General features: G+C 37.3%; 1 protein-coding gene across 6 annotated transcripts in view; it reads right to left on the bottom strand.

Annotated features, from left to right (window-relative positions):
• Nucleotides 1-17,500, bottom strand: part of LOC135196137 (orphan steroid hormone receptor 2-like) — a 337,215-nt gene that overhangs the window by 204,789 nt on the left and 114,926 nt on the right. Inside the window, exon 1 of one of the 6 annotated variants that reach the window (XM_064222678.1) lies at nt 12,369-12,945. The exons of 4 other annotated variants lie outside the window; for them this stretch is intronic. The gene's annotated coding sequence lies outside the window, so the exon portion shown is untranslated. Of the gene's footprint in view, nt 1-12,368; nt 12,946-17,500 lie in introns of those variants that run through there. One more of the 6 variants, XM_064222674.1, reaches the window with a different exon arrangement.

The following is a 17,500-nucleotide window of genomic DNA, read 5'->3' as shown; positions in this document are numbered from 1 at the left end:
ATATATATAGAGAGAGAGAGAGAGAGAGAGAGAGAGAGAGAGAGAGAGAGATATATTATCGTTAACAGAGGCAATCAGAATGACTGAAAACAGTTGAAGTTTACGACTTATGCTTTAACGAAAAGAGAGAGAGAGAGAGAGAGAGAGAGAGAGAGAGAGAGAGAGAAGAGTCCAGCCTTCTGGGGACGACGGTCATCCGGACTAACTCAATAATTGCAGAGGATCTTAACGTCCTTTCTCGGGGCCCATCGTGTGATCGCTAAGGGTAGCTTTGTGGAGGCGCACTGTCGTTTTCAAATATGCCCATGTCGTGTTGTCGTGTTTTGACTTTCCATTTTTCCAGTGGACATTTGCTGTCATGTCCTTGAATCGACATCTCTCTCTCTCTCTCTCTCTCTCGTCTCTCTCTCTCTCTCTCTCTCTCTCTCTCTCCTTCAGAGAACGAAAATAATACCCATTAGAACACTCTGGTTTAAAGCTAAGTTTAATTAATAAAGTGTGTTATAGTGGGCCTTTTACACTTGAGACATATCCTGCTTTAACAGAAGAATTTATTTACAAATAATATATATATATATATAATATATATATATATATATATATATTATATATATATTATCAGACTGATTTGACATATTCACAATATCAAGCTAAAAAATACGGCTTTGCATCGTGTAAGTATATATATTTACATATACCTATATATGCAAACATATTTATACATTATATATATGTACATACATACACACATATTAATCGCACACATATATATACATACATATACATTTACACATGTACATAAATATGCGGCGTAAGTCGAAATTACCTCAACAACAAACAACGGCCATAAAGGCATCCAATGGAATCTTCAAAAAACGTACAGAATCCCTTGCTGCCTGTTCCCCCACACCATACTATATAACTGTAGATTCCCTCGGGAGGAGGAGGAGGAGGAGGAGGAGGCTGCCCTTATCGGCCAAGTACAAACGGTCACATGCAAACATCCCCAGCGCCGTTTCCCGCATAGCCCTCAGGGAGGTGTGGGGTCTTGGAGAACGGCGGGAATGGGGGGAAGGGGGGGCGGTGGTAAGGGGAAAGGGAAAGGACGTGGAAGAAAGAGGGAGCGAAGAATATGTTATTCTTTTTTTAGTGCGATGAAGTGTTACAGTAGCAATGATGATGCTGTATTGAGTGATTGCTAAAGATTGTGGATGGAAAGAGTGGTTGGTAGCCTTTTAGAATTATATATATATATACATATATATATATCTATATATATATATATATATATATATATATATATATATATACATATGATCTACTGTTCTCTTTTACCGGATACTTGTGAAATTATATAATTATATTAACCACAGTCAAGAACTGGTTACCACAATCACACACCTCAAAAAACCAAAAAACAAGAAAGCCAATCTACGTAGAGTGAGCGATAAAAAAAGAGAAACCTCGATCTACGTAAAGAGGTTAAAAAAAATAAAAATAAACTAAATATGCCTGGAACTTGCGTCATTATTTTGTCCTTCGAACTCATCCGAACTGCATACCGAGATTCCAAGGTAGATCCTCCTATATAAGTTACGGATACAAGGTCGTTTGGAAGAACAACTATTTCCTTTGAATATTCTATCTCTAAAACGCCGCGTGATGCAAAAGGGCTTCCTAGAAATTCGGCCCCTCGGGTCTTCTGTGCTTTCTCTTTCACTCATCTCCACTCATCATTTCCTATACTACTGAGACAAACTATTCAACTGACCATAGAATATATGCCAAAGGCCAAACACAGGGACCTTCGAGGTCATTCAGCGCTGGAAAGGAAATTGAGAGTACTAGATAGGTCTGAAAGGTGTAACAGGAGGTAAACTTCGATATTGCACTACGAGATAATTGTTAGGAGAGGGTGGATGGCTAGATGGAAGAGAGATAATAAGTACGGAAGTACAGTAAAAGGAACAAAAGGGGTTGCAGATGGGGGCCCGAAGGCACGCTGCAAGGAACCTTAAGTAATGCCTACAATAAGACAATGTAGGTTAAGAAAAGTTGTAATCTTCTGTAAAGAAATCTGTTCAAGAAATCTGTTCATTTTGATACGAAGGCTGTCACATTTTACTCTATTTTACTTCAATATCTGGGACGCTGCAAAGAACCTTCAGTAATGCCTACAGTGCACAGCGTGAGATGCACTGATGGCACTACTAACACCCCCTAGGGAACTCAATTTCAAAGGGACGAACCGTAAAAGTGAACGAAGACCAGAAATGGACGCTCGGTTCACTCGTTTCCAGTTTATGGGTGGCTGTTTCGTCCGTATCCACCAGGGAAAAAAACATCATCTGCGCTCTGTGTTACATATTTTCCCCGTCTGTCAATCAGACACACGCTGAGCCGTGTAGTAGATACTGACTTTCGGCCATTTTTTTTTTTTTTTTTCTCAACGCCCACAGGGGCCGTCAAACGTTTCCATACCTTAGCAAATTGAATAAACAAAAACAGATGCAAACGCTTATGCAACTGCTTGCAAATCCGAAGATGCAACGCATTAGCGGCATTACTATAGTAGATTCACATCAACATTTGATATTTATGCCAGTCCCTTACGATGCTCCTCATTGGTTGTTGATAAGCCAATAACACGGCTGGAAACTATCAGTCTCTCTCGAGGGATACTTTTGAAAGACGTATTCTTCAGGAGAGGAGGAACATACCTAGATCCTAGCCATGTGAACTCTCTCGAGAGAGACTGAGAGTTTCCAGCCCTGTGATTGGCTTATCAACAGTGCCAATCAGGTTTTTGTGAAGCTGCTATACCATAGAACAATTCTCCTTGTATTCATTAGATTATTTGTTTATTAATCTATTAGCTTATTTTTCTGTCTAATAACTTACTCTTCTGTAAGTATTTCCTATTACTTTCTGTTACTTCTACCTAATGAACACCATAATATTCTTTGGGTGCTTAAATTTCAAGTCAATAGGTCCTGTGGGCTTGTTCCATATGAATAGGTTTCATCTTCTGAATAATAATAATAATAATAATAATAATAATAATAATAATAATAATAATAATAATAATAATAAACCAAACAAAAACTTCTTTCAGTTTTCTTCTGAAGATTGAAAAAGAAACCACCAAAATCACTTTGTAACTAACTTGTTTACTTCTAAGTATTTACATTTAATTTACTACACACTCGAGTACTTTCAGGCATTATCTGTGGCCCATTTTCAAGAGATGTTTGGGATGTTAGCCTGGGTCAAGGCCCAGCAGTCTTCTGGAACTTCTTCTCGTTGAGCTGTCATTTATGTGATGGCTGTTCTGGTTTCCTTGAGAGTTGCCAATCCCCTCTTGTCGCTCTGATATCCTGAGCTGATGGTCAATGGGATTAATCCTTGAGGTAAGGGTGTGGTCACCAAAAGTCTGTTGGGCAGGAAACCTAATCTCCAGGTCAGCAGGGTCGATCTTAGCTTCTTTTAACATCAAAGCTAGGCTTATGGGATCTTCCGAGGTAAAACCTTTGTTTCCTTCTATTACTTTAATCTCTCTGATGAGTGCACCTTCTACTACCCTCCTGTGACTAATTTTGTTGCTTTTGTATATAAGCCTACTGTTTTTGAAATCCATCCTACGGTCATTTTCCCAACAATGCCTAGCTATAGCACTCTCTTGGGGCTGTTCAGTTGAAAACTAAGACAAGAGACAGACTCGTCCTAACCTTCCCTTTTCGCCCCATCCGTCAAGACTTCCTAAGAGCAAGGCGTGATGCGACCTCCAGCTTACTCGGGACGCATGCTAGATCCTTGTTTCACGAACGAAAATTAAAATAAATACGCTATATTTTATTAGAAATATTTGTTCTGTACTGTTTAACATGCGCATTATTTATTTTTTACATTTTCATTCTAATAAATAAATCATAAACTTTTACATTTTCATTCTAATAAATAAATCATAAACTTTTACATTTTCATTCTAATAAATAAATTATAAAATACCCTATCCTATAATTCCTGTATCTTTAACTCAAAGCGAAACACCTTTTTCAGTTTTGTAGGCTTACTCCCCGAGACGTCAAATTCAACTCCCCACTTCAAAACAAACTACACTGAGATTCAACAATGCAATTCATGCATGAAATGCAACGCAGACATTCATCGAAAATTCTGTTGTCCCCGAATTATACAGCGGGCCAAAGGTCATAATAAATACTACTTTCATTATTATATTTCCCGCGCCATATCTCTCTCTCAGCGCTGAGTCGTCGTCTTTATTCTTTTCTTTCTTGCACCTGTTCTCATGCAAATGAGTCCTCTCTCGGTCCCATTCAGAAGCCACCTTCGTAACTCTCGCTAGTTGCACGAAATAGGCGTAAGATTATATCGAGACAGAGATAAGGGGGAGAGAAGGTGGTAGGTTTGTTGGTGGCTGCCGCCTACGCGGAAGAAACTTCTGAGGGAAAAATTTCTCTATAGCTCCTCCATGAGAGAGAGAGAGAGAGAGAGAGAGAGAGAGAGAGAGAGAGAGAGAGAGAGAGGGCTGCTATCGCCAGCTGTATTATGTAGCAGTAAAAAGAGAGAGAAAAGAGAGGCTGCCATCAACAGTTATTTACACCAAAAGAGAGAGAGAGAGAGAGAGAGAGAGCAGTCTTGGGGGAGTGGCCAATAGTGCTGTCACGTGTGCTTAACTTCGCGCGCCATATTCCTCTATCTTGTGCGAGCCCCACGTGGTAAGAGAGAGAGAGTAAAGGAGAGAAGGAAAAAAGAAAAAAAAAGGCCACCACTCTCTTTCGCCTTCTCTCTATTTTGCACATTTACACCTCTCCCGTCGTTACTGCTCTTTACTGCCTTTAATCCTTTGTTCTGTTTTTAACTTAATGGTCAAAATGAGATCGTAATATTAGGCTTAAATCAATAATTATATCCAATTCAGTTGGCGTCAATGTCACAATAAGCTTCCATCCATTTTAGCCATAATGACAAACTCGCTATACTATAATCTTTTCACCTGAACTTCAATTATGACAAAAAATATTCTTTTAGGGTCACAGCTAAGATTTCCGTTGTATATATTAGCTCTGCATATACTATATATATATATATATATATATATATATATATATATATATCCATATTTTACCAGTGATCAGGAGCACAGAAGGAAGTGCTCGAAATATATGGTTGCAACGTCAAAATAGTGTTTTTTATGGGCCTTTTCTCTTCATATATTTTATATATATAATATATAGTATATATATATAGATATATATATATATATATATATAATATATATAATCTTATTTCATTGAATCAAATCTCACATATACTCATTTAAATCCTGACTGTCTCAACGAGAATAAAAACAGCAGCAATAACAACAACAACAATAATAATCATATTATCATTATCAATAACTGTAACGTCTTGATCACTGACTGAACAGTCAAAATAATTAATTATAACAGTCAGAATAATCAATTATATAACAAACGCTACGACAACAGGAACCATTTGACATCTAAAACAGTAAGACTAAAGGCAAAAATCTCCGCTGCTCCTTCTAGACTACAAACGACGATACAGATGAATAATACCACACTATGAAACACCGCCTTGGACAACGGAACATCTTATCATCGACCATAAACTTCCCAAAGAGCCTTCATGAAATGTCAAGTGTGCATCTGCAAGAGAAGGGGTATATGAATCGACGCTTTCACAAGGTATCTTCAATCACAAGGTGTCTTCGACTCATTTCAAGACTTCTACCTGTGACTGTCGACGCGCCCGGTTGGGCTTCTGACAGTTCATTCAAAATGCAAGGCACTTATTTGGCCGTCTGGGGACTTCCCAACATGCTGCTGCTAGCGTTTTGGGAAATGCGAAAAGGTACTACAGAAGACAAGAGGAAGCGCTACTGTTTCTATATTTATATGTAATGCGATGTAATAAAGACTATTGAGGTTTATACGTTTTATTCTTATCATAATTCAGAATATGAACCCCGTTCATACGGAACAAGCCCACCACCACCACAGGGGCTATTGACTTGAAATACATGCTTTCCAAAGATTAAGGTGTTTATTTGAAAGAAGTAACAGATGGTGATAGGAGATACAGAAAGATAACAAAGAGATTGAAATATAAGGCCAAAAAAACTATAATAAACGTTTCGCGGTATAATGAATGATTAAGCCTCGCAAACCACCCAAACCCCAGTGGCTAATATTAGAGTAGACCTAGTTGGTAACAAAACCTTGCAGTTCAGGAGCCTAGTACCACAAAGCAATCGCAAACCGCCTAAAACACAGTAATATTAGACCTTTTTTTCTTTAAGTAGGTAACAAAACCTGGCATTTCAGGCGACTAGTAGAAACTACAAACTAATCACAAACCGCCTAAAACACACTGACATTGGACCTGGTAGCATTTCAGGCGCCTAGTACCACAAACAGAAACAACAGAATTACGATGTCGTAGAATCACCTAGTCCAAGCCCTTGGTGACAGCCTCCTAACGCCGTCTGCAACAGGAGGAGTCCGTGTGTGTGTATGTCTCTCTGTCTCCCACAGGTAAGCTATTTACCACGTGCGTCGGGCGTGTCTGGCGTCGGCGGCGTAAGCCCACACCCGCCTCACGAACCCCGACCTCCCTCACCTCGCCCGACCTACCCACCACCACACTCGTCCTCCTCTCTCCGAGTCGTCCACGCACACACATACACACACACATGACTCACTGCTTCATCATCTCATTCATAAACAAACGCGCCTCGGAAACTCACAAGAAGCTAAAAGGCTCAAAAGAAGGAGCCATTGTTCGCACGGAATTGAAATGTGCGGATCAGGCTTTCCGTAAGAAAATGACACACGTGGTTTTCTGTATATATATAGTCGTTGGTTTTGAGGGAAGTCGAGGATTCAACCAGCCCATGAGAAGCGGCAGCTAGCAGCAGTAGCCTCGACCTTCCCCAGGCGTTATTACCAGATACCGCGAGATGATAACAACGCAAAACCTCGTCCATTTAGTCTATTCATTTACCCACATCATCTTCATGGCAACTTTAGCAGCGCCTAAGATTCCCCACGACGCTTACCATCGACGCTACAGATGAAGACGAAGGATTAAATTAAATGCAGCTGAACGCTGTGCCTTATATCCATCATTCTTTGCCCTACTTGGCAACGTTGCTTCCGAACACGACCCTATCCGCCCTCACCTCTGGCCATCCTCACCCGATAAAAAAAAAAAAAAAAAGGACCGCCCTCTGAACGAGAACACGACTTCAGTCATAAAATTGTATCAAGGGCGAAGAAACAGACAAAAATCACTTCTAAACTGAAGCGCTGTTTTATTTAGAAAATAAACTTTTGCAAATGGTTTACCTCCTGTTACACCTTCCAAACCTACCCACTCTCAAGATTTCCCCTCCAGCGCTGAATGACCTCGTAGGTACAAGCGTTTGGCCTTAGACCTAGACTGTGTTATATATTCTATTCCATCAAAATACGGTAAAATTCCCGTCAATGGCGACGCCGGCCGAAGTGACAGAGGATATGGGAATGTTCGAACGGTGGCATGATTACAATAGCAGGACGAACTGTCCCCCCCCCCCCCCCCACCCCGCCGTATCGGTACCTGCTGCGGATGCGTCGAGGAAAACGCACTAACTTCGGAATAGCCAGCGGGAGCGAAACCATTTTTTATCACGTGACTGAAATCCCCCGAAACACTCCAGAGCAAAGCCTCGTCAGGTGCCGTCAGTGCGCCTCACGTGGAGCACTGTAAGGCTTATTACTTGAGAATCCTTGCAGAGTCCCTTCCTTAGGCCCCTAGCTGCAACTGCTTTCATTTCTTTTTACTGTACCTCCGTTCGTATTCCCTTTCTCTCATCTGACTTTCCTCAACCTTCTTCTAACAAGTGATTCATAGTCCTTTTTACTGTCTACTTTCCTTTCAGCGTTGAATGACCTTATGGGTCTCTTTATCTGTTTAATAATTTATTGATTTTTTTTTTCAGTTAGTGAGATCTCTTCTTTCTTTAATGACCTCTGCCTCCCCTCTAACTTCATCCTCATAAACACCTTAATATTCTTTGGAAGCTTGAATTTCAAGTCGATGTCTCTGTGGTGGACTTGTTCCATAAGAATAGGTTTCATCTTCTGAATAATAATAATAATAATAATAATAATAATAATAATAAATAATAATAATAATATCATATTCTTTAGACTGCAAAGGAACCAATAGGCATTTGGCCTTGTGACCACCTTTCTTCTTCTTCTTTACAAGAGCTTTTGACCCACATTCCTAAAATAGGGATACGAGAAGATAAGGTACTTAAATTGCTTCATAATCTATTAAGAAATATTCGAAAGAGATGTCAGAACATTGCCCCACATATTGCATCAACACCAACTAATTCGATGGCATCAGGGAATATTCAGAAAGATGTCAGAATATTGCAACATGCCGTATTAACACCACCTAACTAGTTGGCATCAGCTAACTTTGCATCTCGGCTCTCTATTAACTTATCAACATAAATAAACTGAGTCAGGGGTCTGCTAAAAAGTCACGTATGAGTACTGAGACCGCCACCGGCCTTCATGTCACATATTTGCTGTATATATCGATCACATTCCAATCAAACCTTTCAAAACGATAAACAAATCATTCGCTGGCGTCAAATAATTCGGCATTTCAGCTCCCTATTAACAGATTAACCTTATATAAACTGAGTCAGGGGTCTGCTGAGACGTCACGTATAATAATATCGTATAAATATTATATTTACGTATATATCGATCAAATTCCAACCAAACCTTTAAAAACTATGAGCAATCGGCCCACTATACCAGCCGCCACTTTTAACAATATTTTATCGATAATAACGCTAATCAATTCATTCCCGAACTTCGAACTTTCGCATGCAAATTGCACTTTTACCATTGATGACTGAAAGTCACGAGGAAAGAAAGTCGATAATTCATATTCTTAAGCACAACATCGACAAGGAGCCAATATGGTATGGCATGTCCTTCTCACCTTAAGAATATCACACGAATATGATTTGTGTCTCTCTCCATTCGACGATATTATTATTAATATTTTTTTTCCTCCATCACAGTCCTCCAATTCGACTGGGTGGTATTTATAGTGTGGGGTTCCGGGTTATATCCTGCCTCCTTAGGAGTCCATCACTTTTCTTACTATGATTATTATTATTATTATTATTATTATTTTATATTATTATTATTATTATTATTATTATTATCATTATTATTATTATTATCCCCAGAGTCACTAAAATAGTAGAGAAAGCTTCAATGATGTCATTGTATGTATGTATATATATATATATATATATATATATATATATATATATATATATATATATATATAGATATATATAGCAAAGTAAAAACACTGTATCCGTGTTCTAATATATATATATATATATATATATATGTATGTATATCTCTTTATATATATATATATATATATATAATATATATATATATATATATATATATATATATATGTAAAACGCCAAAACGTAGAAAGTAAATGCTATATATTTCAGATATCAACTATCTCTCTCTCTTCAGGCGTTTGTAGGCGCCTTTTATTATATATATATATATATATATATATATATATATATATATATATATATATATATATATAAAGATACTGTGTATTAAGTGACTACAAGAATTATTCAGAGTAAAGTGTAGCTAAAAGGATCACAACTTTAAATTTAAAAAAGGCGAAAAGTAAAACTGAGTAAGAAGTCTTGCATGGTTTATTTTCGCCCTTTCTGTCGCATTGATTGTGGCATATAAACCATGGTTTATCCGGCTTTTCTGTCCCCTTGTTCATTCGTTAAAAACAATATATAAATATACTATACATACATACATACATATATATATATATATATATACACACACACACACATATATATATATATCTATATATATATTATATATATATATATAGAGAGAGAGAGAGAGAGAGAGAGAGAGAGAGAGAGAGAGAGAGAGAGAGAGAGAGAGAGAGAGATACTGACTCTCCATTATGCTGTAGCTGACGATCTACTGACATCACAAACGCGAAACCAGGAATGAATTCTATTTGCCACAATCGCCAATTTGCCTCAATAACCATTTCATTTTTATTTGCAAAAAATTAAACAATTATTACTCCCCTCACCCCCCACACAAAACCAAACAAAAGTCTTGGACCATCCGACTTGCCTAAATATCAAAATTTTCATTTTCCGTGCATAAACAAAAATAAAAAAATAAAAAAATAGAGAAATGAATATTCCTCCCTCATCCGAAAACAAACAAAAGCCTCGCTGACCAACTCTCCTCTCCTCTCCTGACCTTTTGACCTTTACAGTCCGAATGTTGCGGCGTGGAAGTCTTCATTATCTTGGGCTCGTCGTCGTCGGCGTGTTCCTCTCGGCTCTGCCGAAGCCGACGGCTCGATAACCAACCACGGCGGATGCGACGCCACGTCGTGACATCGAATCAACCATAAAGCCATACTTAATGGACGTGCCTCAAATGGCAATTAAGTTATACATGAGATTGACTGAATTAAGAAAAACTAGATTTAAATTATTATTATTATTATTATTGTTATTATTATCAATTAGGCGTATCTAATTTGAAATGAAGAGCAAAATACGTGTATAAGACAAAAGGAAAGGCCCACTTGTTCATTTTCATGGTCACTTCCGGCCTTTCTTCAATTCCGTTTAACCCAAAGTGTGCGTGCATGCCTGTCTATTTTACATACATACATACATATATATGAATGTATGTATGTATATGTATATATATGAGAGAGAGAAATCTCGAAACAAGCTTATATACACATACAAACACTAACAGACATACACATGTGTATATATACATACATAACATACATATACACTGCATATGTGCGTGCGAGTGTGTATGTTATATACTTGTCACGAGATCCTTAACTGGCGCCAGCATATTATAGACCCGTAAGTTAATTGTGAGACGCGAACACTCCAGAAATACGTAACTAAAACGAAGAAGAGCGAGTTTCCCAATATGTAAATGTCGCGAATAACTGACTTGGGTTGTGTTGCCAACCAACAAGATAACTGTTACCTGACAGTACGCTGAAAGTAGCCACCAGAAGACGCTATTATTCAATAAACAACACAGGCCCCCTTTCTACCTTAACTAATATGACCTTAAATACCCAGATACTGTAATATCAGCACTTCAATAACAATAAATATTGACATATCATAAACGTCAGCAACAATTAAGCAGATATTCGATAGCTACATTCAATTTCTGGTCATACCAAGTACAAACTGTATGCGCTTACGTTCATTACTACCAATTTTTTTTAAATATAATGTCTTCCTATAAATCAGAACATACATACATACTTATATATAGTCACGTATAATATATACACACACACACATATATATATATATATATATTATATATATATATATTATAAAACAAATCATATTGACCAAAACTAACCAACTGAATGTCCAGTTTCAAATCATTGACAAACGACCATAAGTATGTATGTATGTACTACGTATGAATGTATACCTTGATACAAGTGTGCGTCAACATGAATAACATTTTCCCAACAGGAAAGGAGTAAGCAGCTCCACATTCCTTGAAAACACCCAAAAAACACACCGCAGGTTTCAAACGCCTTACACCCTGAGGTCTGAACAGAGCAAATAAAACTGACCACACAATTTATCATATTTGAATGTGGCAGCGCTACAGTGGCGCTATTTTTTTTTTTTTTTTTTTTTTTTTTTTACTCCTACCCTCTTTCAGTGGAAACAGATGAATGTTGAACGTTATAAATATACCTGGTACACACATACATTATATATAAATATATACAGATATAAAAGCTCTCCATACATATATAAAAGCTCTCCCGAAAATCGTTATAGGTCTACCGATGGTTTTAGTAACACGTGACGCTGTACTGGAAATGGCCGTTAATGTGGTCTTATAGCAAAAACATTATTTGTCAACGTTAACAACGTATAAATCCATGTAACTTAATTCTGCATTTAAAGGAAGAACGTAGTGGTTGCTTTACTTATTACAGACATATATCAATCTATGTATGCATGTGTGTGTGTGTATATATATATATATATATATATATATATATATATATATATATATTATATATATGAGTGACATGACGTACATTCTCACTGATTATTAGACACAAATCACTTCACAATCCTGAGGCAATTCACACAGTGACGTCCTCGGTGCAATAAAACGTGTATCAAATTAGTAAGTACTACTAACCTTAGCGTGTCAAACAGCAGCTGAAACGAAACCAGCGACGAAATACAAAAATATATATAAAAAGAGGCAGACAAAATCCGACCACTTGAATTTCCAAACAATCCACACAGCATCACCGGGAGATCTCACCACAAACACTCAGCACCATCACATCATTTTCCATCTCGGTAATCCAAAGCATGGCGAGCATCCAGTAGACGTATGTCATAGTGAAAGACTAAAAATAATAGTAAAACACTGATTTCACGTAAGCCAAGATCTCAAACGTTATCATACACGTTCACACTATCCGTTTGAAATAGACGGGGGGCCGAGAGAGAGACTAGCAACAGGGGACACACGAATCAAAGTAGACGCACATACGAAGGGAGAAAGCGCGGCTGAGCTACTACGCTAGGCCTATGTGCTGCTATTCAACCAGCAACGGCTCTGGTTCTCTCTCTCTCTCTCTCTCCAATCAGCTGAGAGCGGAGCGAGCGATGCCGAGCTTGGAGCGACCACCACTTCTCTCTCTCGATCAGACAGTCAGTCAGTCGCGCCCGCCGATCTCAGCACAAATGAGCTTCGTAACTGACAAGCATTTCCCAGGTACCTCCGCCGAAGCTTCCCTGACCTCAATACCCGTCCACCATTCCTCATAACACCAGCAGGCAGCGTCCGTCCCCCCACGTGGGAAAAATGGATTACACTCGCACACACCGAGGCGGAGAGAGAGAGAGGCGATGGACGGACGGACGGACACAGGATTTTAAAAGGAGAAGACGTAAGCTTCGGGATAAGAGCCTGGGGTTTGAAATTACACGGGGGGGAAGAAGAATGCTTACTGCCGCTCCGCAGCGCTTTAGAGCCACCGAACGCATGGCTCACAATAACAATGTATATCGCCGACAGCAACATTTTCTCCTATTGTGTTCCATACCGTATAAGCTGCTGCTGGCTTCAGCCACGACCACAAAACAATCTGAAGACTAATAATTCTGTTAAACATGGCGGGAACTTTGCTTTTTATTTATTTATTTTTCATTTTTACAGAGAGCTTAGACTTCAGTATAAACAGGCATAGGTGCTTCGATGTCAGGGCGGAAGGATAGAATGAGATATGAGTTATAAATTGCTCTCACGCAGAGATTTTACATTTTCATTTAACTTTTTTCATAAATAATTTAATAGAACAGGTCTTATCCATTTTTCAAATAATAATAATAATAATAATAATAATAATAATAATAATAATAATAATAATAATAATAATAATAATAAAAACTGAGCACTATAAATGATATTCTTTTAAATATTCTTTGATTATTTTAATTAATGTCACTTTTCTACTCTTATAATTTTCGTTTTTTAAAAAATACCTATTAAGAATTTAATTCCATTGTTTATCTAAATATTTCCATAAAATGAAAATTATGTAAATACGAAAAATAACCATACAGATTATATTTTTATTTCTCTTTCTGCGCAACTGAGAATATATAACAGCGTATTTCTACAAAACTTATCAATTGAAAAAGTAATATAATTCTGCACAAGATATTCTTCTTATTTGCATAAATTTAATTTTATGAAATATTTAGACAAACAACTGAATTACATTCTTAATGGATATTTTTTGAAAAACGAAAATTTTAAGAATAGAAAAGTGACATTTATTAAAATAACCAAAGAATATTTTAGTTAAAGAACATTTATAAGAACAACTGAACAGAACAGTTTTTAAATAAGAATAATAGATAGGATTTTGAGCTCCGACCAAAGGATACGTTTCCCCAAAATCCTACGACAGCCAAGAAGGAGAGCGCGGGAAAGCGTACAAGTAAGCAAGCAAGAAAGCAAACAAGCAAGCAACACGTGGAGCATTAGATCTTAGGAGGTAAACAGGTATTACCCTCCCACATAAAAGCCAATAACGGATTACATTGATTTTCTAACCGTTCTTTTCGGATCATAAATACGAGGACAGGTCAGGTGCGGCGGCCTCTCTCTCTCTCTCTCTCTCTCTCTCTCTCTCTCTTCTCTCCTCCTCAATCTTTCTCATCATTCCTCTCTCTCTATCTCTCTCTCCAATATTTCTCTCTCTCTCTCTCTCTCTCTCTCTCTCCTCCTCTCTCTCTCTTCTCTCTCTCTCTCTATCCTCTCTCTCTCTCTCTATTTTATTACTTCTCTCTCTCTCTCTCTCTCTCTCTAGGTCCTAAACCTTCCCTCAGGACCATCCCTAGGCCATGTCAACAGAAATTCCATCCCACATTCCTCCCTCTTTGGGGGAACAAGCCACCTGACGAAGGGAAAAGGAGAGGGGGGGACTCTCTCCTCCTCCCCCCCCTGGCGCCCCCCGTCCTACTACTATCGCCGGCTGGATAATTAATCATAAACTTTGATTTCAAAAGGCCAGGCAACTCACATTTCCAACGCCCTCAAAGTTCATAAGAATTCTGATAAAGCTTTCGCTATTCGTCTGTGGGGCCAAATTGTTGTCCTGAAGTGCTTGGATATTTATAACGAAAAATCATATTATTATTATTATTATTAATTATTATTATTATTATTATTATTATTATTATTATTAAGAATTTCACAATCTCGGGAAAACTTTTAGCATTATAAAAATCCACAATCATATATTGCAAATAATGCGATTCATTTCTATAATAATAATAATATAATAATAATAATAACTAATAATAATAATAATAATATTTTATTATTATTATTATTATTATTATTATTATTATTATTATTATTGCTAAGAATTTCACAGTATCGTGAAAAACTTGTTGCATAATAAAATTCACAATTTATATATTATACAAATAATGCATTTCTTTTCTATAATAATAATAATATAATAATAATATAATAATATAATAGTGTTATTATTATTATTGATAATAAATTCACTTTTTAAAAAAAATTGCAAATAAAAATCACAAGTATTATAAACAGCAATACAATTTATTCGTATAATTGTGGATTATTATTATTATTATTATTATTATTATTATTATTATTATTATTATTATTATTATTATTATTATTATTATACTTGAAACGTTCAACCCTTCCAATGCATCATGTTTAAGAGACGGTAAACTAGCTAACAAGCTTCCACAAAATACAGAATGCCCACTGTATGATGAATGAGACAAAGGACAGAAAAGAGAATACATGACGAGGAGTAACGTCCAAAGCGAATATCATCCATAATTCTTATGACTAAAACAGGATATCAAACGGAATATAAAGAAGAAGAATAAGAATTAAGCAATAAATAAAAAGAAATAGGGGGGGGGGAGGTTAGGGGGTTAGCCCGTTATCAAGGGACAAGTGTCTCTCAGTGTCTCTCCTTGCCGATAACGAATCATGGCTAGGTATCTGGTTAATAGGTCTCTCAGTCTCCTAACTGATAATGAATCATGGCTAGTGGCTACTAGGACTCCGTCTCCTGACTGATAACGAATCATGGCTAATAACTGGCTAGCTACTAGGTCTCTCGTAATCGAGATAACGCATCGAGGCTAGTAGCTAGCTAGCTACAAGGTCTCTCTCGCCTTCCGAGATCGACCCTTGAACGAAACTGAAAAATGAAAATTGGCTAGACGTTGCGTGCAAGACGGCAAATGCAAAAATGTACCACGTCTGCACGACACGAGAGAGAGAGAGAGAGAGAGAGAGAGAGAGAAGAGAGAGAGAGAGAGATGGTATTAGGGGAAGGGGTAAGGGGAGGGGAGGGGGGGAGAAGTATAGAATACTGGTAAAAGCATGCACCGTACCACGAAAACAACTAAAGATGAAAACAAAGGAGAAACGACCATGTGGTTGGTTTTCGAACCTATCAAAATAATAACACAATATTTCCAATTAAACGGGTAATACAAATTCCAAGTAACAGTATTATATATATGTAACAATTAAAATCATACCGACCTCATATTCCCCCTTTGTAAAATCACAAAAAGAAAAAGAAAAAAAAACGACCACGTTTCCGAGAACGTCTGACACGAGTGACATTTCATACACACACACACACACACCTGACCTGAGCTGAGGAAGCCTGCGGCAAACAAGGTCACACACCAGATTAACAGCTCTTCCCAGGCTCGAAACCCACTGAAGACTTCTTCGGTATGGGATTGTTGACCCACACGGCAACAATACACACAATGAATATTAAATTACTTTTCCAAAATGGTGTTCGACAGAATCATGCAACTGTTTGGTTCAAGCTCTCTATACCTTCGTGGTATTGTGTTATTTGTATTAACGTAATATTAAATGACTTTTCAAATAGGCGTTCGAAAGAGGTATGTATTGATTTTCCTAAGTTCTATACGATTGTGGAATTATTATTTATATTAACGTAATATTAAATGACACTTCAAATTGGCGTTCGAAAGAGCTATGTATTGATTTTCCTAAGTTCTATGTCATTACGGAATTGTATTATTTATATTAACGTAATATCAAATGAAACTTCAAATTGGCGTTCGAAAGAGCACTGTATTGATTTTCCTAAGTTCTATATCATTGTGAAATGGTAAAATTTACATTGACGTAATATTACGTAATATTAAATAACATTTCAAGTTCGGAAGAGCACTTGTATTGATATTCCTCAAGTTTGATATCACTGTGAAATGGCACCATTTACATCAGCTACTTTTAGATTGATCAATATTGCAAGTTAAAACTCACAAAGTATGTGGTGTCTTCTGCTCCAAGACATTTGTATACGAGCAATTTATTCGCTTAGATTCTTATTCATCCTTTGGACGCCCCGTTTATTAAATTAATTATTTACTATTACAGTACAGAGAGAATTCAATTTGAACAACCACTAATTTACAAGAACCTTTTAGTCATCTACTAACAGAGTACATCTCTAGGTTTTATATCCTTACGGAAACTTTACTATCCCGACGTTAATTTGTTGAGAGAGAGAGAGAGAGAGAGAGAGAGAGAGAGAGAGAGAGAGAGAGAGAGAGAGTTTTACCTTCATTGTTGGAATACAATTAAGAAAGGGGAGGGGGAAGGGGAGGGGGGAGGACTAGCCAAACACAAACCTCCCTTCCTGTGTCTCTCAACCTTTCCCCTCTGACCAAGAAATCTTAAAGAGGCTGACTTGGCCATGG

Source organism: Macrobrachium nipponense, chromosome 17, assembly GCF_015104395.2.
Source record: "Macrobrachium nipponense isolate FS-2020 chromosome 17, ASM1510439v2, whole genome shotgun sequence".
NCBI classification, from domain to species: Eukaryota; Metazoa; Arthropoda; class Malacostraca; order Decapoda; family Palaemonidae; genus Macrobrachium; species Macrobrachium nipponense.
This window is presented reverse-complemented; position numbering and strand designations above follow the sequence as displayed.